Source organism: Schistocerca nitens, chromosome 11 (genome assembly GCF_023898315.1).
Source record: "Schistocerca nitens isolate TAMUIC-IGC-003100 chromosome 11, iqSchNite1.1, whole genome shotgun sequence".
In the NCBI taxonomy this organism is placed as follows: Eukaryota; Metazoa; Arthropoda; class Insecta; order Orthoptera; family Acrididae; genus Schistocerca; species Schistocerca nitens.
Window position 1 is genome coordinate 128,899,519 of NC_064624.1, and position 23,815 is coordinate 128,923,333.

At 45.6% G+C, this 23,815-nt stretch overlaps 1 long non-coding RNA gene and 1 other non-coding gene across 6 annotated transcripts in view; both read right to left on the minus strand.

The window, feature by feature from the left end:
• The window catches only part of LOC126213546 (uncharacterized), a 422,558-nt gene that overhangs the window by 264,707 nt on the left and 134,036 nt on the right, over positions 1 to 23,815 (minus strand). The gene's annotated exons all lie outside the window — the stretch shown is intronic.
• On the minus strand, positions 6,814 to 6,888 carry Trnas-cga (transfer RNA serine (anticodon CGA)). The gene has a single exon. It is a non-coding gene; the product is annotated as a tRNA-Ser (tRNA).

The following is a 23,815-nucleotide window of genomic DNA, read 5'->3' on the forward strand; positions in this document are numbered from 1 at the left end:
AGGACTATATTAAAATGGAATTCAGTTGGTGAAGTCAACAAATGTGTCATTACATTGTTGTCCGACAAGTACAAGTTTTTAATATGTTTCAAGTCATTAATAATAGCAAAAATGCCCATCCACAAGCCTCTATTCCCATGATGGTCACATTAGTTTGTCAGTTTTTGTTTCATTTAAGTGATCATGTTATCAGTAATCTCATCCACTGGTTGTTTCTCAAAACTTATTTCCACCACATTAATGATGTTATGGGTCTCTTAGCACGATACATATTTTTTTTTTTTCTAGTTGTTGTCTGCAGTTCACTGCAGTAGAAGAGAAATATTTGCCAATACAATGCTAGGAGAAAAAATGTTTGCCTTTGGTCTAGTGAATCACAGAAAGGATTGAAATGTACAGCTATACAACTCTTCACAATCTACATCTACAGCCATACTCTGCAAAGCACCATTAGATCATGGCACAGAGCACATCCTATTGTACCATTTATTAGGGCTTCTTTCCACTCCATTGACATATGGAGTAAGGGAAGAATGATTGAATGATTCTGTGCGTGCTGTAATTATTCTAATCTCGTACTCGTGATCCCTACAGGATCAATACATACGGGATCGTACTATATGACTAATTATTTGAAGCCAGTTCATGAAACTTTGTTAATAGACTTTCTCAGGATAGTTTACCCCTGTCTTCAAGAGTCTGCCATTTTATTTCCTGGAGTATCTCTCCGTCACTATCCTCTGGATTAAACAAACCTGTGACCATCCGTGCTGCCGTTCTCTCTAACGTTCAATATCCCCCGTTACTAGTATCAATGTTCTAGAACCGGTCAAACGAGTAATTTCTAAGTCATCTTCTTTGTAGACTGACTGCACTTCCCCAGTATTCTATCAATAAACAAAAGTGTACCACCTGCTTTATCCAAAACTGAGTGTATGTGATCATTCCATTTCATAACCCCAGAAAGTGTTACATTCACATATTTGCACTTGTTGCCCGATTACAACAGTAACTCACCAATATTATAATTTTTTTTTTTTCCGTGAAGTGCGCAATTTTACATTTCTGAACATTTAGAGCAAGTTGCCAATCTCTGCAACACTTTGCTATCTTATCAAGATCTGACTGAATATTTACACACCTTCTTGCAGGCAGTGCATCACATATAACTAAATCACCTGAGAAAGTCTGAGGTAAGTACGTATTAATATTGTCTGCAAGCTCATTAATATACAATATGCAACAGACTCAACACCCTTCCCTGGCACAACCCTGAAGTTACTTCTACACCCGACAATGACTCTCCATAAAAGATAACATGCTCAGTCCTCCCTACCGAAAAGTCCTCAATCCAGTGGCAAATTTCTCTTAAATATCCACTGTTACAGCCATGGGCATTAGTTACCTGTGAGATTGGATGTTGTGAGTTGATGTTAGTCAAGAATGCGACAGTTGACATCACTGATTCTGAATGAAGTCGAATTATATGGCTACTAGAAGCTGGATGTTCCTTCTGGAATATTGCAGAAAAGACTTGGCAGTAATGTATCCACTGTAAACGATTGCTGGCAGTGGTGGTCACAAGAAGACTGGGCTCTCGGCGGACACCTGCCACTACTGAGAGGGAAGACAATTGAGTTTGGCGTACGGCTGTGGCACATCGTATTACATCTGCAGCAGCAAAGGGCAGCAGTTGGCATCCCAGTTACACAACGAACTGTTACAAATCAGTTACTTCAAGGACAGCTCCGAGACAGGTGCCCTGTAAAATTCATTTCACTGACTCCAAACCACTGCCATTTGCGACTTCAGTGATGTCAAGCAAGTGCTCATTGGAGGTCAGGGTGGAGGTCTGTCGTGTTTTCTGACAAAGGCTGCCTCTGTCTCGGTGCTAGTGACAACCTAGTCTCTGTTAGGAGGGGGCAAATTGAGGGCCCGCAACCAACCTATCTGCATGCTGGACCACACCTGGAGTTACAATTTAGGGTGCGATTATGTGTGACGACAGGAACACTCTCGTGCTTACCCCACGCACCGTGACTGCCATTCACGAGCCGCACTCCAGAGGGTGTTAACCAACAGGATGACGATAACAGTGACCCACGTATCACTGCCGTACACCATCATGCTCCACCGTGTGTTGACATGTTGCCTGGGCCTGCTCAATCACATCTGTCTCCAATGGAGCACATATGGGACAGCATCGAACTCCAGCATCAGCCACAAACAGCATCAACCGTCCCTGTATTGACCAACAAGTGCAACTGGCATGGAACTCCATCCCACAAACTGACATCTCTGTGTGTGTGTGTGTGTGTGTGTGTGTGTGTGTGTGTGTGTGTGTGTGTGTTTCCAATGAGAGCCTTTTTGGCCAAAAGGAAAGCTGACTTGTTTGATAATCTTTATGTTATGCCTATCTGCAGCTATGCTACATGATGAGTAGTTAGTTCTGCAAGGTTCGCAGGAGAGCTTCTGTAAAGTTTGGAAGGTAGGAGACGAGGTACTTGCAGAAGTAAAGCTGCGAGGACGGGGCGCTAGTCATGCTTGGGTAGCTCAGATGGTAGAGCACTTGCCCGCGAAAGGCAAAGATCCCGAGTTCGAGTCTCGGTCCGGCACACAGTTTTCATCTGCCTGGAAGTTTCGTATCAGCGCACACTCCGCTGCAGAGTGAAAATCTCATTCTGGAATCTTTTTTCTTATCAACAGCCAGTGTGTCAGTCCATTGATTGTGCTCCGAAGTATTCCCCACTTCACAGCCAGAACTTGTTAACTCTGAGGGTTTAATCCAGGTTCTGAATGACTATTGTGATGAGAAAGTTCAGGAGGTGGTTGCCAGGTCCTGGTTTTCAGACTAAACAAGCAGACAGGACAGATAGTGGGCGAGAGACTTACAAGGACTCAGATAGCCAGTTACATAATCAGCCAGACCAGCAAGGTACTGGCATGAAGTCTTGCCCACACTGCTTCTAAGCTCATAAGCTCAGCTTCTACCTCTCACAAAATGCAACTTGTTTTTCAGGTGCCAAGAATGGACATGTTCAAGAGGAGTGCTTACAGAAAGAGAAGCCTCCCTCTCCTAATATACACCCACATAAATCAAATTTTGTTGTACATGTTGTGCATTCTGATCCAAACAGAACTTCTAGTGTGGAAGAGAAGAGTGGTAGTCCAAATTCATGAAATCAGTGGCATTTTCTTTAGCACAACGCAGCTCCTTGTGGACCTTGTAATAGGTGGCTACACTATTCAGTTGCAATTAGCTACGAGTGTCTCAGTTTCTTTCCTCAGTTGCAATACTTATGATCATCTTGGCTGTACAAATCATACATTACACTTACACCATATAACGGACATGACATTCCAGTGCTAGGTTCTTGCAGCCTTCCTTCCACATACAAGAATTTGCAAAAGACTGAAATTTCAGGTTATGCGTTCACAGAACAGTGCAAATATGTCTGACCTTGATTTGTTTGGATTGCGTGTGTTACAAATGTGGTGTTGGTTGCAAATTTTGATTTGAAGGACAGTGTTGGTAAATTGCGTGCTGAATTCAAAGACTTGTCCACTGATGGCTTAGGCAAAGCTAATTCTTCTGTGCATGTGACCACTAAACACAATGCACAGCCTCACTTCTTCAGGTCTCACACTAAATTGCACATGCTCAGGGAACACGTTGCTTGGAACTTTCACTGTGGCATCCATCACAGCAAGTCAGTGGGCATCTCCGTTAGTACTTGTCAAGAAGCCTTCAGGCAAATTGTGTATTTGTCCAGACTAGGGCAACATTGTCCTCCCAAATAGTTAATGAAGAATAACAAGGCCCCCAGCATTCCGGCAGAACTGCTAAAATGTGGAGGAGCAACATTAGAGCTATCTCTAAGCTTATCATTCACATACTGGAACAGGAAAGGATACCAGATGTACGGAATAAAGGAATATTACATCCCATACATAAAAAGGGTGACCGAATGGAGTGTAGAAACCACCGTGGAATCGCCCTCCTGCACCTAGGGTACAAGGTGTTATCGAATATTATTTTTGATCGGCTACTATCACAGGTGGATAAAGAAATTTAAATACACCAAAGCGTATTTCGTCGAGGAAGTTCAACAATGGACCAGATTTACAATCTGCAGCAAATTTTGGAGAAAACTGTTGAATATAGAATTGAAACACATCACCTCTTTATTGACTAAGGCTGCATACGACAGTGTCAATAAAAATCAGTTCTTTCGTGCCTTACAGGAGAAGGGGATACATGGAAAGCTCCTGAGAATGGTTAAAATAATGATGTCCGACATAAGAATCTGTATTCAAGTTTGAGGAAATTACTCAGACCCCCTGGAAATAAAGAATGGGCTACGTCAAGAAGATGCATTGGCATGCTTATTATTTAATGTAGCACCCGTGAAGAAGATTAGGGAAGGAGGCCTGCAGATTAGGGGCACCACCTTCTACAAGTCAGTGTAGATTTTAGCATATACAGATGACGTCGACAACATAGCACGGACAGTACCAGCACTGAAAGAAGCTTTTACAGCCTTAGTCAAGCAAGTAAGAAGATGGGTCTTATGGTAAATGAAGCTAAAAATAAATACATGGCCTGTGGGGAAGCATATCAACCAAATATGCCGTCAACTTTCAGTGCGAATGGATACACATTTTAAAGGGTTGATAGCTTCAAGTATCTTGGTTCCACAGTCACTTGCTTTAATGAGATCTCAACTGAAACTAAGATTAGACTGATATCAGCAAATAAGGCATATTTTGCCTCGAGTAATTTATTCCAGTCAAGACTCTTCAGCTACCCAACAAAATTCACTATTTATATAAAAGCGTTCTTACTTATGCTTCGGAACCACGGGCCTTGACGGAAACCGATGCGAGGCTGCTCGACGGATTTGAGAGGAAAGTTTTGAGGAGAATAATTGGCCCTGTGTGTGACAGAACAATGGAGGAAAAGGTAAAATGCAGTATTGTACACTATATATGCTGATACTCCAGTAACAAAAATCATACGATCAAGAAGGATAACGTGAGCAGGTCATGTGGCAAGAATGGAGGAGTCTGAGGTGATAAAAGAAGATTCTCTTTGATAATCCGGGAGGACAAAGAGGGCAAGGTCGACCTGGAGCAAGATGGCTGGATGGAGTGAGAGAAGACATATGGAAGCTCGGATAAAAAAACTGGAGGAGTGTAGCATGTGGCCGTGATGGATGGTGGAAGCTCATTGAGAAAGCCAAGGTTCATCCTGGAGTGTAGTGCTATAGAAGAAGAAGAAGAAGAAGAAGGCAACATTGTATCCCCGAATAGTGACAGATTAATTTTCTCTGACTCTACCTGATGAACTTTTTGACCGTTTGGGAGCTGGTCGTTACTTTAAGATTGATTTACACGATGCCTACCTTCAGATCCCTTTAGACAAACAATCACAGCAGGTGTGTGTCATTAGTACACATAGAGAACTCTTAGAATTTCTTCATTTGCTTTTCGGTAGTGCATCCACATCTCCAATTTTTCAGTGCTATTTGGAACAATGGGCTGCACCTGTGCCTTTGTGTACAAATTGTTTAGATGATATCGTGGTATCAGGTACCAAAGCAGATGAGCCCCTTAATAAACTGCACACCCTGTGCCAAATGTTATCAGAAGAGACCTAAAATGCTATAGATCCGAGTGTATGTTTTGCAAACTGAGATCGAGTACTTGGGGCATGTAATTAATTATCAGGGTATTCATCTGATGTAATCACACTTGCGCAGGCACTTTGTAGCCTCAACTCTCCAAAGAACTGCAGTCAGTGCTAGCAAAGCTCATGTCTTACATCTGCTTCACTCCAAATCCAGCTTGGATAGCGGCACTACTGCACCGTCTTTGCTGAGGAATGTACCTTTTGTGTGGTCCAAAGAATGTGGCACTGCTTTTCAACAACTCAAGGACTCTTTCCTCAGTGATCATTGCCTAATTCATTTTGATCCTTCAAAACCTATGGTCTTGACCACGGATGCCTCTTACTACAGCATTGGTGCTTTACCCTCCTGCAGGATTGGTTCTACTGACAGATCAATAGCTTTCAGCTCCAAATTGCTTAACGAAGCTTAGAGCAACTACCTGCAAATAGAGAAGGAGCCTCCTGCCATCATCTTTGGAATGATGAAAGTTCACCAGTATTTGCACAGAAGGAAGTTCTACTTGGTCACCGGCCACAACCCTTTGCAGTAAGTTTTTAACCCAGCCAAGCCCATCCAGAATTGCACTGCACATAAACTGCAACATTTGGCTCTCATCTTACAGCACTACAATGCGAGATAATGCACAGGCCCACAACAAAGTGTGCCAATGCAGACACACTTTCCCATCTTCCTTTGGCACTCGGTGCAGACTTTGAAGCATCAGAAACATCTTGATGCTACACTGAGTCACAGGACTGTCAGTTTCCATCAGACAACCAGAAGATTGCCCAGGCAATGACAGCAGATCCCTACTTGTGGATTCTGCTGCACTACATCCACACCGATTGGTCACTCACTGTGAAAGAAACTGGTAGCCTGGGGTTTGTCGAGACTTTGCATATCGGCAAGACTTGCCTGTGCTATGAAGTGTCATACTGCAGTGTACTGAATCTGAACAGTTGTGTGTGGCAATTCCAGAGGATCTCTGCAGACATTTTCCTATTCTGCTTCATCAGGGTCACTAAGACATAGCCCACACCAAGCAATTAGCTCACCGACATGGTATGCGGTTTGGCATGGACTCCCAAGTAGAGCAGGTAATGATTCAGAGCCCTGAAACTTCCTGGCGGATTAAAACTGTATGCCGGACCGAGACTCGAACTCGGGACCTTTGCCTTTCGCGGGCAAGTGCTCTACCAACTGAGCTACCCAAGCACGACTCACGCCCTGTCCTCACACCTTTACTCCCGCCAGTACCTCGTCTCCTACCTTCCAAACTTTACAGAAGCTCTCCTGCGAGAGCTGTGAGGACGAGGCGTCAGTCGTGCTTGGGTAGCTCAGTTGGTAGAGCACTTGGCCGCGAAAGGTAAAGCTCCCGAGTTCGAGTCTCGGTCCGGCACACAGTTTTAATCTGTCAGGAAGTTTCATATCAGCGCACACACTGCTGGAGAGTGAACATCTCTTTCTGGATTCAGTGCCTTACTTGTGCGGAACACAAGCCAGGCCCTCCACAACAGTCTTTGATTGGCCAAAGCCAGCACTTGCATTTGTATTTTGCCGGACACTACCAGAACACTCATTGGCCGACTGTCTTCGAAATGTACAGCTAGTTTCCTTTTGTGGTTCCGACACACTCTACGACAATGTGTAGCAATCTTCAAGCCTCGCATTCCATATTTTGGCTCGAAGGCCTACCAGCATTGCTTATGACTGATAACGGACCACAATTTGTGTCCGCAGAATTTGGTGACTTCTATACAGCCAATAGGATTTATCACATCACAAGCGCAGCAGTCCAATGGAGAAGCAGAATGCTTTGTTCACACTTTTAAGCAGAAGATGGATAAACTACCCACATGAGGGGGGGGGGTCCTACCACATGTGGGATCAACAATTGCTTCCCTTCTACTTGTCCTACCACTCCCGGCCTCGCAACAGCATATCACCGGCAGAGTTGCTTCACAGACAGTGCTACCCCTCCTTGCTCTAGTTGCTGCACCCACCACAGCGGTCTGCACCTGCTCCGCTCAGGCAATGTATAACAGCAACGAAGCTTTTTTCCTAATTTTTTTTTTCAGATTACACAATGGTCAGAAGTGCTGGGAAGAGGGTATTGTCATAATGTTGCTTGGCAATCTCATATTTTGACCCAAGGTCCAGGCAGATTGCGGTGGGGGCACCAGAATCAACTTCACACCTTTAAATTGGGTTATTCTGTAACTGATACTCTGTTCTCAGGTTTGTGGTCTGCCCAGATGATGTAGTTTGCATCCCCTTCAGTTTCCTGGGGCTCTGGGAGGAGATGGGAACTTATTAGATATCTTGGCAAAAAACAGACCTGATCTTTTTGATGAAGTTTATATAAAAGAAGGTATTAGGGACCATAATGTTGTTGTGGCTTCTATGTCAGTTCAAATGGTTCAAATGGCTCTGAGAACTATGGGACTTAACATCTGAGGTCATCAGTCCCCTAGAACTTAGAACTACTTAAAGCTAACCTAAGGACATCACACACATCCATGCCCGAGGCAGGATTCGAACCTGCGACCGTAGCGGTCGCTCGGTTCCAAACTGAAGCACCCAGAACCGCTCGGCCACAACGGCTGGCTTCTATGTCAGTGGAAGCTGCAAACAACCAAAGAAACAGTGTAGAGTTTCCTTGTTTGGGAAAGCAAATGAAAGTGTCATTAACAAATCTTCATAGTCAGCTCCAAGCATTCACTGTGGGACACTAAGATATTGAGCATCTTTGGTCAGAATTTAAAGGTATTGTCCACCACGTGCTAGATAAATATGTGCCTTGCAAAAATATAGTGGAGGGAAAGGATCCACCTTGGTTCACCAAACATATTAGGAAGTTGCTGAGAAAGCAGAGAATTTTGCACAGCCATTTTAAACATAGTTACTGCCCCGCTGACAAACAGAAATTATGCGAAATGAAAGCAGCTGTCAAAAGGTCAATAAGAGATTCTTTTAACAAATTTAAAAGCAATATTTCATCTGCAGATCCTAAAAATAACGCCAAAAAATTTTGGTCATCTGTAAAATCTATGAACAGTACAAATAATTCAATACCTTCTCTTGCTGACAGTACAGGTAATGTAACAGAACGCCGAAATTCTAAAGGCCGAAATTCTAAACCTAGTTTTCATAAACTCTTATGGTAGAGAGGACTGCAGCACCATTCCCCCTTTCAATTATCGAACAAATGCAAGGGTGACTGACAGTGTTTAGTGTATCTGCGATTGTAAAACAGTTAAGATCCTTGGACACCAGGAAGGCATCTGGCCCAAGCGGTATCCCTGTAAAATTTTATGTTGACTATGCTACAAATACAGCACCATTCTTTTCCATCATCTTTCAGAGATCATTGGAACAGTGGAAAGTTCCACAGGGCTGGAAAAAGGCCCAGGTCATGGCAATCTATAAAAAGGGTACAAAATCGGATGCCCATAATTACTGGCCAATTTCACTGACATCGATTTGTTCTACAATCGTGGAACATATTTTGTGTTCAGACATAATGACCTTTCTACATACTGAGAAGCTCATCTGCAGAAACCAGCACGGTTTCAGGAAACAGCGGTCATGCGAGACACAGCTGGCCCTCTTTGTGCACGATATACAACAGGCTCTAGATACTGGCTCCTAGGTTGATGCCATATTCCTCAACTTTCGAAAGGCATTTGACTCTGTTCCGCACTGTCGCTTGCTCCTAAAAGTGCACACTTACGGTCTATCAAATGCCATATGCGGTTGGATAGAAAGTTTTCTAATAGACAGAAAGCAGTATGTCACCCTGAACGGGGAGACTTCAACAGAAACAAGCGTAACACCAGGTGTGCCCCTGGGCAGCATAATAGGTCCACTGCTTTTTATGATTTACATAAATGATCTGGTTGATGGTACTGACAGTGGCATTAGACTGTTCGCCGATGATGCTGTAGTCCACACAAAATTTGTGAACAAATCAATGAGGATTTGCAGAAAATAAATGCATGGTGTAATGACTGACAGTTATCTCTCAATATCAGTAAGTGTAACCTACTGCGCATAACAAAGCAAAAATACCCATTAATGTACAAGTACAAAATAAATGCCCTGTCTTTGGAAGCCGTGACATCCGTCATGTATCTGGGTATGACTATTCAAAATTATCTCAAATAGAACGATCAGATTATACAAGTAACAGGTAAGGCCCACTCTGGATTGTGGTTTATTGGCAGAATCCTGAAGTGATGCAGCCCTTCAACAAAGGAAATTGCTTAGAATACTTTTGTTTGTCCAGTCTTAAGAGTATTGTTCATCTGTGTGGGAACCTTACCAGTTGGGTCTGATTCAAGAGATTGATAAAGTCCAAAGAAAAGCGGCAAGGTTTGTGACTGGTGCATTTACCAATTGCGAGAGCTTTCCAAATCTCATAGAAAGTTTGAAGTGGGACACACTTGCAGAAAGATGATGCGCTAAACAGAAGGGGCTGCTCACTAAATTCCGAAACCCGATTTTCGCCAAGGATGTAAAGCATATATTATTACGAACTACTGTCATATCACACAATGATCACCATTCAAAGATAAGGGAAACTAGAGCTCGTACTCAGGCATTCAGACAGTCATTTTTCCCTCGCGCAATCTGCGAGTGGAATACAGGAGTAGAAAGACAACTTTGGCACCAATAGTTTTTTTTTTTTTTTTTGGATTGGGTTTAAGGGCGCTCAACTACTGAGGTCATTAGCGCCCAGTCACTGTTGTTAGAGCACATGGAATCTAGTAAAACTCAAGGGGAGAGGGGGACATCAGAAAGACCTGACAAAGATGCAGATAAAATAAGTAAAAAGGTTAGATGTCTTTGGACAAGCCAGTCAAAGTTATAAAACGCAGAACACGAGCAGCTGCTCGAGCGTCATCAGCTAAAATATCCGGTAAAGTAGATGGCAGGGACAGGACAACACGAAATTGACTAAAACGGGGACACGACAATAAAACATGGCGCACTGTTAATGCCTGTCCACAAGGGCACTGCGGGGCTGGGTCACCGGAGAGCAGGTAGCGGTGGCTAAACCGACAATGCCCAATCCGCAACCTGGTCAGAAGGACCTCCTCGCGCCGAGATGGTCGGGAGGATGTTGTCCAAGCAGTTGGGAGCGGTTTTACTGCCCGGAGCTTGTTTCCTTGGAGGGATGACCAAGCATCCCACCACAACGACACAAGCCTCCTACATACATCCCCACGAACGTCAGATGACGGGACACAATGGGAGGCTGGCCGAGGCAGGAGGACTGCAGCCTTGGCTGCAGCATCCGCAGCCTCATTCCCAGGCACTCCTACATGTCCGGGAACCCACAGAAAGCTGACAGAACCACCATTATCAGCGAGAGAATGGAGGGACTGCTTTATCCGTTGAATCAAGGGATGGACCGGATAGGGAGCTCCAAGGCTCTGAAGAGCACTGAGTGAGTCAGAGCAGAGTACATACGATGAATGGCGGTGGCGGCGGGCATACTGAACGGCCTGATGGAGAGCAAAAAGCTCGGCCGTAAAGCTGGAACATTGGTCGAGGAGCCGGTATTTAAAGGTGGCGGCCCCGACGACAAAGGCACAGCCGACACCATCGTCAGTTTTGGAGCCATCGGTGTAAATAAAGGTGTGTCCGGCAAGTCGAGCACGAAGTTCGACAAACCGTGAGCAATACACTGCAGCCGGAGTACCCTCCTTCAGGAGTGAGCTGAGGTCGAGATAAATATGAACCGGAGCCTGGAGCCAAGGTGGTGTCGGGCTCTCACCCTCTCTGAAGGTGTTAGGGAGGGCAAAATCCAATTGTCAAAGCAAGCGACGGAAGCGGACTCCGGGGGGCAGCAGGGCAGACACATACAACCCGTACTGACGATCGAGAGAATCGGCGAAGAAGGACTTGTAAGAGGGGTGGTCGGGCATAGACAACAGCCGGCAGGCATACCGACACAGCAGTACATCGCGCCGGTAGGTCAATAGTAACTCGGCAGCTTCAGCATAAAGACTCTGGACAGGACTAGTGTAGAACGCTCCGGTCGCAAGACGTATCCCCCGATGGTGGATGGAGTTGAGCCGGCGTAAGAGGGATGGCCGAGCGGACGAGTAGACGAAGCTCCCATAATCCAGCTTCGATCGGACTATGGACCGATACAAGCGAAGCAAGACAGTGCGATCGGCTCCCCAAGATGAACCGCTAAGAACTCTGAGGACATTAAGGGAACGTGTACAACGGGCCGCCAAATAAGTGACATGTGGAGACCAACACAGTTTCCTGTCCAACGTGAGCCCTAGAAACTTAGTTGTGTCCACGAATGGGAGAACAACGGGACCGAGATGTAAGGATGGCGGAAGGAACGCTTTATATCGCCAAAAGTTGATACAAACCGTCTTCTCTTCAGAGAACCGGAAGCCATTTGCCACGCTCCATGAGTAGAGGCTGTCGAGACAACGCTGAAGGCAGCGCTCCAGGAGGCATGTTCTCTGGGCACTGCAGTAGATCGCGAAGTCATCGACAAAGAGAGAGCCTGAGACATTAGGTGGAATGCAATCCATAATTGGATTGATCGCGATGGCAAAAAGGGCTACGCTCAAGACGGAGCCCTGAGGCACTCCGTTCTCCTGGAGGAAGACGTCGGACAATACGGAACCCACACGTACCCTAAACGTTCGATCCGTTAAAAAGGAATCAATAAAAAGGGGCAGGCGACCGCGTAGGCCCCACCTGTGCATAGTGCGGAGGATACCTCCCCTCCAACAGGTATCATAAGCCTTTTCCAAGTCGAAGAACACGGCTACCGTTTGGCGCCTTCGCAAAAAGTTGTTCATGATGAATGTCGACAAGGTCACAAGGTGGTCAACAGCGGAGCGGCGGCGACGAAAGCCGCATTGGACATTAGTAAGTAGTCGTCGAGATTCAAGAATCCAGACTAACCGAGCATTAACCATGCGCTCCATCACCTTACAGACACAGCTTGTAAGAGAAATGGGGCGGTAACTAGAAGGAAGGTGTCTATCCTTCCCGGGTTTGGGTATAGGAACAACAACGGCGTCACGCCAACGCATGGGGACTTTACCTTCGGTCCAGACGCGATTGTAGGTACGAAGGAGGAAGCTTTTGCCCGCCGGAGAAAGGTGTGCCAGCATCTGAACGTGAATGGCGTCTGGCCCCGGAGCAGAGGACCGGGACAGTGCAAGCGCACGTTCGAGTTCCCGCATGGTAAAGGGGGCATTATAAGTTTCCAGATTCAGCGAGTGGAAGGAAGGTCGCCGAGCCTCTTCTGCCTCTTTCCTGGGAAGGAAGGCAGGGTGGTAATGGGCGGAGCTTGAAACCTCCGCGAAAAAGCGGCCAAAGGCGTTGGAGACAGCCACGGGATCAACAAGGACCTCATTACCTGAGGTCAGGCCAGGTACCGAGGAGTGGGCCTTAATGCCCGACAGCCGGCGCAGGCCACCCCATACGACAGAAGAGGGAGTAAAACTGTTAAAGGAGCTGGTGAAAGAGGCCCAACAAGCTTTTTTGCTGTCTTTGATGACTCGACGGCATTGCGCTCGGAGTCGTTTGTATTCAATACAATTTGCCAACGTAGGATGGCGGCGAAAAGTGCGTAAAGCACGTCGCCGAGCACGGATAGCGTCCCTACAAGCCTCGTTCCACCAGGGGACGGAAACGCGACGTGAAGAAGAAGTTGTACGAGGAATGGAACGTTCGGCAGCATTGATGATAACAGCCGTGAGGTATTCGACCTGACTGTCACAACTAGGAAAATCGTGGCCCGGAAAGGTCGCCAGGGAGGAGTAAAGTCCCCAGTCAGCTTTCAGTATGTTCCAGCTCGAAGGACGAGGGGATGGGGTGTGGTGCAGGAGACGAACGACACAGGGGAAGTGGTCGCTCGAATAGGTGTCAGAAAGGACATACCACTCGAACCGACGGGCAAGAGTGGGAGAACATATCGAGAGGTCCAAGTGGGAGTAGGTATGAGTAGAGTCCGAGAGGAAAGTCGGGGCACCGGTATTGAGGCAGACAAGATTGAGATGGTTGAAGACATCCGCCAAGAGTGAGCCTCTTTGACAGGATGCAGGAGAGCCCCAAAGGGGATGATGGGCATTGAAGTCGCCAAACAATAAGAACGGCGGAGGGAGCTGAACGATCAGGTGCATCATGTCAGCCCGACTAACAACAGATGACGGTGGAGTGTAGATGGTACAAACTGAAAAAGTAAAAGCAGAAAGAGTAATGCGGACAGCTATTGCTTGGAGTGGGGTGGTCAATGGGATAGGATGGTAATAGACATCGTCCCGAACGAGCAACATGACCCCACCATGAGCTGGGATACCGTCCACAGGGGTGAGGTCATACCGCTCCGAGGTATAGTGGGTAAAGGCAATACGGTCAGTCGGGTGCAACTTGGTTTCCTGGAGACCAAGGACGAGCAGACAGTGCAGGCGGAGGAGCAGTTGTAATTCCTCCCGATTAGATCGAATACCTCTTATGTTCCAATGAAACAACGCCATCACTAGTCAAAAGGTTGGGGGAACGAGACGGGGGAAGAGCTGGTCACCTCGACGGCCGCAGAGGGCCAGGTTGCGAGTGAACAACGCTACAACCGACGAGAGGCGGATCCGGTTCCATCGACTCGTCACCAGCTGCGGCCGCTGTCCCCGGTTGTGTAGGAGGGGCCGCATCATTTGCCGACGAAAGGCCTGCGGAGCGTCTGGCAGCAGAGCGTCCCGGCGAAACTGAGGACGGCCGGGAGCAGCGACTCACGGATGGAGCGTCAGACGAAACGCGCCGGGGTGGAGAGGGGGATAGAGATTTCTTCTTGGAGGCCTTCTTGGAAGGCCGAGGAGGCACAGGGATGGTGGGCTGGACCCGAAGAAGGTCCTCACGCGCGGGGTCCGTTTTGGAACGCCGGACCTCGGAAGCTGGGGTCCAGGACGTTTCCCCGATGGACGCCTGAGAAGAGGAACGCTTCTCAGGTGGCGTGGAGGGGGGGAGGAGGAGGGGGGGAGGAGGAGGGGGGGGGAGGAGGAGGGGGGGGGGAGGAGGAGGAGGAGGAGGAGGAGGAAGGGTGGCTCCTGGGGCAGAGGGGGTGGGGGCCACGGGGGAGGAGGATTTGGAAGGGAGGGATTTGGGAGGCGGAGGCGGAGCCCCCTGATGGGTGGAGGAGGCGTAGGGGGGACAGGATAGGGGTGAGGATACCGCGGAAGGAGTGGACACAACCGAGGCAAATGAAGTAGTCAATGGCACGGGATGGAGGCGGTCATACTTCTTCTTGGCCTCAGTATAGGAGAGCCGATCCAAAGTTTTGATTTCTTGTATCTTCTTCTCCTTCTGATATGCGGGGCAGTCTGAGGATCTAGGCGAGTGGACGCCAGGACAATTAATGCACCGAGGTGGTGGGGTGCATGTATGTTCCTCACGAAGAGGACGTCCACAATCGCCACAAAGGGGCTCAGCCTCACACCGTGACGACATGTGCCCAAAACGCAAACACCTAAAACATCGCATAGGAGGCGGGATGTAGGGTCGCACGTCACACCGGTAGCACATCACCTTTACCTTCTCCGGGAGAATGTCCCCCTCGAAGGCGAGGATAAAGGCCCCAGTGTCGATGCGACGGTCTTTGGGGCCGCGCTGGACTCGCCGGACGAAATGCACGCCTCGGCGCTCCAGGTTGGCCCTGAGCTCCTCATCAGATTGTAGCAGGAGGTCACGATGAAAAATAACCCCCTGCGTCCTATTTAGTGCCAGATGTGGGACAATGGATACTGGGACGTCCCCTAGGCGGTCGCACGCCTGGAGCGCCGCCGACTGTGTGGCGGAGGTGGTCTTGATAAGAACGGACCCTGAACGCATCTTGCTGAGAGCCTCGACTTCCCCAAAGACGTCCTCAATGTGCTGAACAAAGAACATCGGCTTGGAGGTGGCGAAGGTCCCCCCATCGGTTCGAGAACAGACCAAATAGCGGACTTCGCCCCAAGCCGGCGGGCCTGTCCCTCCTCCCATGGAGTGGCCAAGGGGGAAAGGGCAGGAGAACCAGGACTTGAAACGGTACCTTTTCCTTTTGAAAGACTCGGCCGCAGAGCGACCTGATACGTGTTGACGTTTCATCTGCGAAACGTCCGCCCCGATACCACCCACTCCGACCAGGGGCTCTCCCCACGGGCGCCACCCAGCCGCAGCAAGGGCCACCTGGCAGGATGACCATTGCCGGGAGTCCTGATGCCCCAAGGAGACGGGCATCTACTGCTTGGCCGACGTGGGGAGGGTGCAGCTCAGGTATCGGCAGTACGATCCCTGTGTTGTCAGGGGGCTACAACCTAGAGGGTACATGACGACCCCACCACAACGGGCTGGCTACCGTGCTGGATTTCTGGTGCCATGGAAAGTCCATCATGATCGCTGGTGCAGATGGAGATGCACTATGGGCGTAACTTGGGCAACCCATCAGGCGTTGAGGCCCAATTTGAGGAATAGTGGGTATGGTTGCAACGCCGGTGCAACGCTGAGTGTCAAGGTCTTAGTGCACTTAGGACCAGTGGTACACCACGTAAGGTGTCCTTCCCCAAAAGGCTCGTACTTCTGTAGAATTTGGAAAAATGGAGGTCAAACCCCAAGGGGGACCATCACATGGAAGGCCGAAACGATTGAAACTCCTTTTAGTCGCCTCGTACGACAGGCAGGAATACCTCGGGCCTATTCTTACCCCGGACCCGCAGGGGGCGGCACCAATAGTGCCCTCCGCCACACACTGCTTGGCAGCTAGCAGAGTATATATGTAGATATATCACCAGCACCTGGTCCTGAACTGATGGGCCTGGATTCTACACCTTAACCACTGCCAAGTGGACAGCAGATGTCCACAGGTGTCGGTTCTCTACATTATGGGGCTAGTCACGGGGCTGCCACACCCCTTCAAGATGTCGCTGTGGTCACCCCCAGAAGACCTCGCACTGTCGCTGAGTGCAGAGGAGTGTCCTCTGCCTTATTTCTTAGCTGACATTCTGGGACAGTCATAAGACAAACACCAGGAAGAGGACATGAGCTCTGGCACCAGCCACAGCTTCAGCTCCTGTCTCCTCATTGCTTCCTGCTCATTATGTTTGAGCTCAGAATATGTTCAAAGATTATACAACAAATTTACGTCAACGGTATTGGACTGTAATTTTGTCGATCACTTCTACTACCCCTTTTGGACCAATAGATTATAGTTAGAAGAGGGACTAGTTCAGTATAGAATAGGACAGGGATTCAAATCGCACTGGAACTCTGTTCAGTTTTAACAATTTCAGGTTTTAACTGAACACCACTGCCACCAACATTTATTTCACTCATCTTTCCAGAGATACAAGGGTTAAATTAGGGCAAATCTCCTGTGTTTTCCTTTGTAAAGGAACATTTGAGAACCGAGTTAAGCATTTCAGCTCCTGCTTCACTACCCCCTATTTCATTTCCTGTCTCATTCGCTATGGACTGGACATTAACTCTCGCACCACTAACAGCCTTTACATACGACCGTAATTTCTTTGGGTTTTGTGGAACAGCATTTGACAGTATTCCACCACAGTAATCATTGAAAGCTTCACTTATTGCTCTCTTGACGGTCGAACATGTTTCATTTAGCATCTGTCTATTTATAGCACTACATTTAGTTTTACACCTATTATGCAGTAATCACTGTTTCTTTAGAAGTTTCTTTACAGTGATTGTATACCATGGACGTTCCCTCCCATTATGAACTGTTCTACTGGTTACATACCTATCCAGTGTCTGGTTAACTATTCTTTTGAACTTTGGACATAGTTCCTCTACATGCTCCTGTCCTGTGCTTAAAGTTTCAAGTTTCTCACAGTGCTCTGACACTACTGATTTTATCTAGTTAACTGAACATATATCTCCGTTACATCAAGAGATAAGTGGGCAACAGAAGGATCCAATTATTTATGCCAACCTCCGATACTGAGTCTTGCCCAAACAATGTCACATGCAGCTTCAATTTCTATCTCAGTTGATTTGAGTTTCGCATTAGCCTATCCTTTCAATATACACTTAAATTTACCCAAATATATCACTGATACCAATTTCAAGTTTCAACCACCTTTCTGTACCGCACTATGTGAGCTTCACTATTTTTGAAGGACACTTCTAACCAGCACTCTGTTTTGAATGCTCTGACAGTTAACTACAAGGATTTTTATATTCTCACCTATGGGGGTGAGAGGTGTTCTTTTGGATCTTACACTTATATTTCTGGCCTCCTACAGCATCATTATCTGGGCTGGATGGAGAGTTGCCTCCTCTAAAAAGCTCTTGAGTGCAATCCACACACAGTCAGATACCGAGGTAGCAGCCTCTGAAGTGTAGCGCACACCTGACCAATTTAGGAGTACCCTAAAGTTTTCAACATCAATGTTTTAAGTCCCGGAAGTTTCAGAGCAATTTACTGGAGAAATTTCTAATGAGTATTTCAATGTGTATTCGTTATGTACGTTTATCACACTAGCTGCTACACAGCTGCACTCACATACAAGTAGTTTTGTTATGATGAGGGATCGTGAGTAAGTAAACTGTTTAATGTGCAATAATGTCAGCTACCCTATGTATCTGCCTGTTCGGTTAATCATAGTTCATGATGTGCATATGATACAGTTCAAAAGTCAAAGAATAAATAGCTCTGCAAAAGAGTAATTTTTGTTCCGTATTTCACGATATATTTTTCAAATCAGTAAGCCTGTGCTCTTCCTCAGCTCTCTTGCTGCCTCCACTCTGAACTTCATCAAAATTGGTTCAGCAGTTTAGTTGTGAAAGCTTAACATACTTCTGCATTTATGAGTATGGACAGAAAATAAAAAGAAATGCACATCTGGGAGGTACCCACAACATAACTTTTATCAGAAATCAGTCCATATAGCAATTTTGCTTCTACTGTTGTGGCTGCAAACTGAACAGTTCATCCTAAATTCATTCTGACTATTAACCACAAACACCATTAGGAAGTAAACATATTGGCACTTAAGTGAGAGCACGGAATTCCATGAAGACGCTTCTGAGGTATGATCATTTATCAGCAGTACACACTATTGTTACCACACATTTCTGCAGAACAAGATATTTTTTTTCCTCTAGCTTATTTGCGTTGCTTCTAAACTATGAAACTGTGAGATCACAAAACACTATTTCGACACAATGCACTTGTTCACTGCTGACTGTCAACCTCAAAACTACAGAAAATTTTGAGAAACCCAATCCGGAATTACCAAAGCATTTATCAACATATTTGATTCTGCAGTGTAGTGTGCACTGTTATGAAACTTAATGGCAGATTAAATCTGTGTATGGGAGCGGGACGCAAATCCAGAACCTCGCATTTTGAGGGCACTGCTCTTTTTGACTAAACTACCCGGGTTTGACTCACAACCTACCCTCGTATCTTTACTTCCTACCTTCCAAACTTCACCCAGGTTCTGCATGTCTAGAGGAATCAATAGTCTGCAGTATACTTCCTTCCACAAGTGCTGTGTATGCAGGAGAACTACTGTGAAGTTTGTAAGCTAGGAAGCATACTTGCGAGGGTACGTTTCGAGTCATGCCTGTATAGACAGCTCATTCGGTACGAGAATTTCCCACAGAAGGCAAGGTTCTGGGTTCCTGTCCAGGTTTGGCTTGCAGTTTCAATCTGCCAAGGAGTTTCAGTGAGAAAATCAGTTCAGTACGATCACAAGGAAAAGAAAAGCAGTACACAGAAGAACTAATACAGAGAACTTAGAGAAATGAAAATTTCACCACATCCTCACCAAAATACTTTGAATATAATCCTGATCCTTGAAAGCAAAAGATGGTGTGGAATAATTGATACCTCCAAAAAGATACTAAAAAGTTGTGGCCTTACTCCATGTCATGTTTTTGGGAACATATGTGGTACATCACTCATACAGAAAACTTTCCACAAGGGGTTAAAATATGCCTTTGTTGGACATCTGTTACTTTGAAGCTTTCAATACTGCTTTATCTACTCGCATCTAAACACTGCCTTCCAACCTGAGCAACAGCACAGATCCCTTACCAGATCACTCGCTGCAGCCTCCAGTCCGTAACTATAGACACAAAACAAGTACTGTCAGTGTTTTGTTCTCTTTCTGTTTGCAAAAGCATAAAGTTACATACCGCAATGTCATCTGAATGACTGTAGGAGGGCACTCATGTCAATTGGTGGATTGTACGATCGTCCGTATGTTTAAGGCTACAGTTTGAAGATGGACATTATGATCCAAAACTAGTCGCCACAAAGAAATGTCTGTTCTTACTACTGTGATGGATAATGCGTGGGTGGGGGTGGGGACGACACTGTAATGTTTGAATACACTATTAGGGGCATGCTGCTTGATACAGTCATATCAATTAAATGTCTAGGTGAAACATCGCAAAGGAATATGAAATTGAATGACCGCACTGGGTCAGCTGTGTTGGAAATGGAACGACAGATTTAGGTTTATTAGGTGACCTCTACAAACGTTTATATAATTTATAAAGAAGATAATGTACAGCCTTACGTGACAGCATCATAATGAAGTGCCCATCATTTCATTAATAGAGTTAATGTGATATTGTGCATGTAAGTAACACACTGCACCAAATTTGAGAAGTTTGCAATGAAAAATTGGGGTCACTACAATTTTGAGTTTGATGCATATTACATCATACGTTGCAATTATGAAATTTAGCTAACATATTTAATTCTTCACTAGATTTGAGAGGGCACCTGTCACCTAACTCGAGATAGTTAATTTTATGCAGGGCGCTCATTTGCCAACTGGAATGTAATGAGATGATGTCCTTTTGCAACTGGCGCTCCTACTTCCTCATCGGATCCTTTGGTCCAGTCTTTGGTTGTAGTATGCGAACTACGAATTTATGTTTCATCAAAATATATATGTCAACAATCTTCATAGTACTTTTTTATTTTATTCAAATAGTAAACACGTTTACTATGTATTTCTAAACATTCTACAAACACTTTCCTGTTACCTGCTGTTTTGCACCATATGGTAAATATTACACATGTTAATTGCATGATAATGTCTAAGTAATACATTGAAGTTAAAGAAACTGGCACACCTAAAGCCACACTTGTGGGAGCAGGTACTGTAATGAAGAAATACATATCTATCCTTGTCATGGGAAAAAGTGACTATTTGGGGAACATGAAAATTGTGTCTCAGCTTGTGCACAACTTATCTGTGGGAATCATCTAAATCTATGATTTTTCCCTCTTTATTCTGTCCCCCCTCCTAATAATTTAAGAACATATGACACGCTCCAGTGTAAAATATTCAAAAATGAGTGACTAATGTGGTTCCCTATGTAGGCAAGCATTATATTATTATTCCTGCAAAATTTTGTTTTTGTAGTTTAATTTTGGATGAGATAATGATATCTAATTCTGCAAAAACAATGATTATGGGAAACCGAAATTAAAGATTTGCATGTCTTTATTTGCCTCCCTGGTTTGTCTGAAGAATGGGTTCTACATGCTGCCTGTGGCTGACACTGTCTCTGAGCCAGGTGCTGTCACCTGTGCTGTTTCAGAGGAAAACTCTCAGCCTGCAAGATCCGGACATTCACAGAAGGTGGGATTATTGATAGTTGGGAGCTGCAACGTCAGGCGCGTTATGGGGCCCCTCAGGCACACGACTGCCAAGAAGGGAAAGAAACTCAACGCGCACTCCGTGTGCGTACTGGGTGAAGTCTTTCCAGATGTGGAACGGGTCCTCCCAGATGCCATGAAGGTACAGGGTGCAGCCAACTGCAGGTGGTTACTCACGATGGTACCAATGATGTGTGTCACTTTGGATCAGAATATCTCTGGTTTTGGGCAGCTAACAGAAGCGGTAAAGGCTGCCAGTCTTGCTTGCAAGATGAAACCAGAGCTAACTATTTGCAGCATAGCCAACAGGACTGATTGCGGACCTCTGATAAAGAGGTGTGTGGAGGGTCTGAATCGAGAGGCTCTGACAGTTCTGCAACTGTGTAGGCTGCAATTCCTCGACTTCGACCGAAGGGTGGTCGGGTTTCGGGTTCCGTTGAATAGGTCAGGTGTCCACTATACGCAGGAGGCAGCTACGTGGGTAGCAGGGGCTGTGGGGTGTGGACTGGGTAGTTTTTTAGGTCAGAGGGTCTCTGGAAAACACAAAAAGGGCTTCGGTCACAAAGGGTGCAGGCCGAACATAGGAAGAACGTAGATACAGGAACCGTCGGTGTAACAGTTGTAAACTGTCATAGCCGTGTTGGGAAAGTACCAGAGCTCCAAGCGTTAATAGAAAGCACTGATGCTCAAATTATAGGCACTGAAAGCTGGCTAAAGCCAGATATAAGCTCAACCGAAATTTTTGTGAAGAATCTAACGATGTTCCGAAAGGATAGGCTAAACACGGTTGGCAGTGGCGTGTTCGTTGCTGTTGGAAGTAGTTTATCTTGTCGCGAAATCTAAGTACATTGTTCCTGTGAGTTAGTATGGGCAGAGGTCGTTGTTGGCAACTGGAATAAAATAATAATTGGATCCTTCTACAGACCTCTCAATTCAGACGATACAGTTGCTGAAAGGTTGAAAGAAAACTTGAGTTTGATTTCAAACACATACCCGACTCATACAACAATAGTTGGTGGTGACTAATTTACCCTCAATATGTTGGCAAAAATACATGTTTACTTCCACTCCTTCAAAATTAACAATGTAAGTACAGACCACATGTAGCTTGAATTCAAAGAAATAGTATTGGCCGCAATTGAGAGATTTATACCAAATAAGTTAACAAACGATAGAGCTGATCCTCTTCCTCCTCGGTACACAAAACGGGTTTGAACACTGTTGCAGCAACAACAAAACAAACACGCCAAATTTAAACAGACACAAAATCCCCAAGATTGGCGATCCTTTACAGAAGCTCGAAATTTAGTGTGGACTTCAACCGAGTTGCTTATAACAGTTTCCAAAATGAAACTGCCTCAAAACCTGGCAGAAAATCCAAAGAAATTTTGGATGTATGTGAATTTTGTTAGCGACAAGAAACAACCGATGCCTGCTCTGCGCGATAGCAATGGAGATACTATCGAAGACAGTGCTGCCAAAGCAGATTTACTAAACACAGTCTTGCGAAATGCCTTCACCAAAGAAGACGAAGTAAATATTCCAGAATTCAAATCAAGAACAGCTGCCGACATGAGTAACGTAGAAGTAAATCTCCTCGGAGTAGTGAAGCAACTTAAATCACTTAATAAAAGCAAGTCTTCTGGTCCGTACTGTATACCAATTAGGTTCCTTTCAGAGTATGCTGATGATTAGCTCCATAGTTAACAATCATATACAACCATTCACTTGACCTAAGATCCGTACCTAAAGACTGGAAAGTTGTACAGGTCACAACAATATTCAAGAAAGGTAGTAGGAGTAATCCACTGAATTACAGGGGCATATCATTAACATGATAAGCAGCAGGATTCTAGAACATATACTGTGTTCAAACACTATGAATTATCTCAAAGAAAACAGTCTATTGACACACAGTCAGCATCGCTTTAGAAAACATCGTTCTTGTGAAACAACTAGTCTTTACTCACACCAAGTGTTCAGTGCTATTGACAAGGGATTTCAGATCAATTCCGTATTTCTGTATTTCCAGAATGCTTTTGACATTGTATCACACAAGCAGCTTATAGTGAAATTGTGTGCTTATGGAATATCGTCTCAGTTATGTGACTGGATTTGTGATTTCCTGTCAGGGAGGTCACAGTTCGTAGTAATTGACGGAAAGTCATCGAGTAAAACGTAAGTGATTTCTGGCATTCCCCAAGGTAGTATTGTAGGCCCTTTGCTGTTCCATCTATATTAATGATTCTGGAGACAATCTGAGCAGCCGTCTTCGGTTGTTTGCAGATGACGCTGTCATTTATCGACTAATAAAGTCATCAGAAGAGCAAAACAAATTGCAAAATGATCTAGAAAAGACATCTGAATGCTGCAAAAATTGGCAGTTGACCATAAATAACGAAAAGTGTGAGGTCATTCACATGAGTGCTAAAAGGAATTCGTTAAACTTCAGATACACGATAAATCATCAAATCTAAAGGCCTTAAAT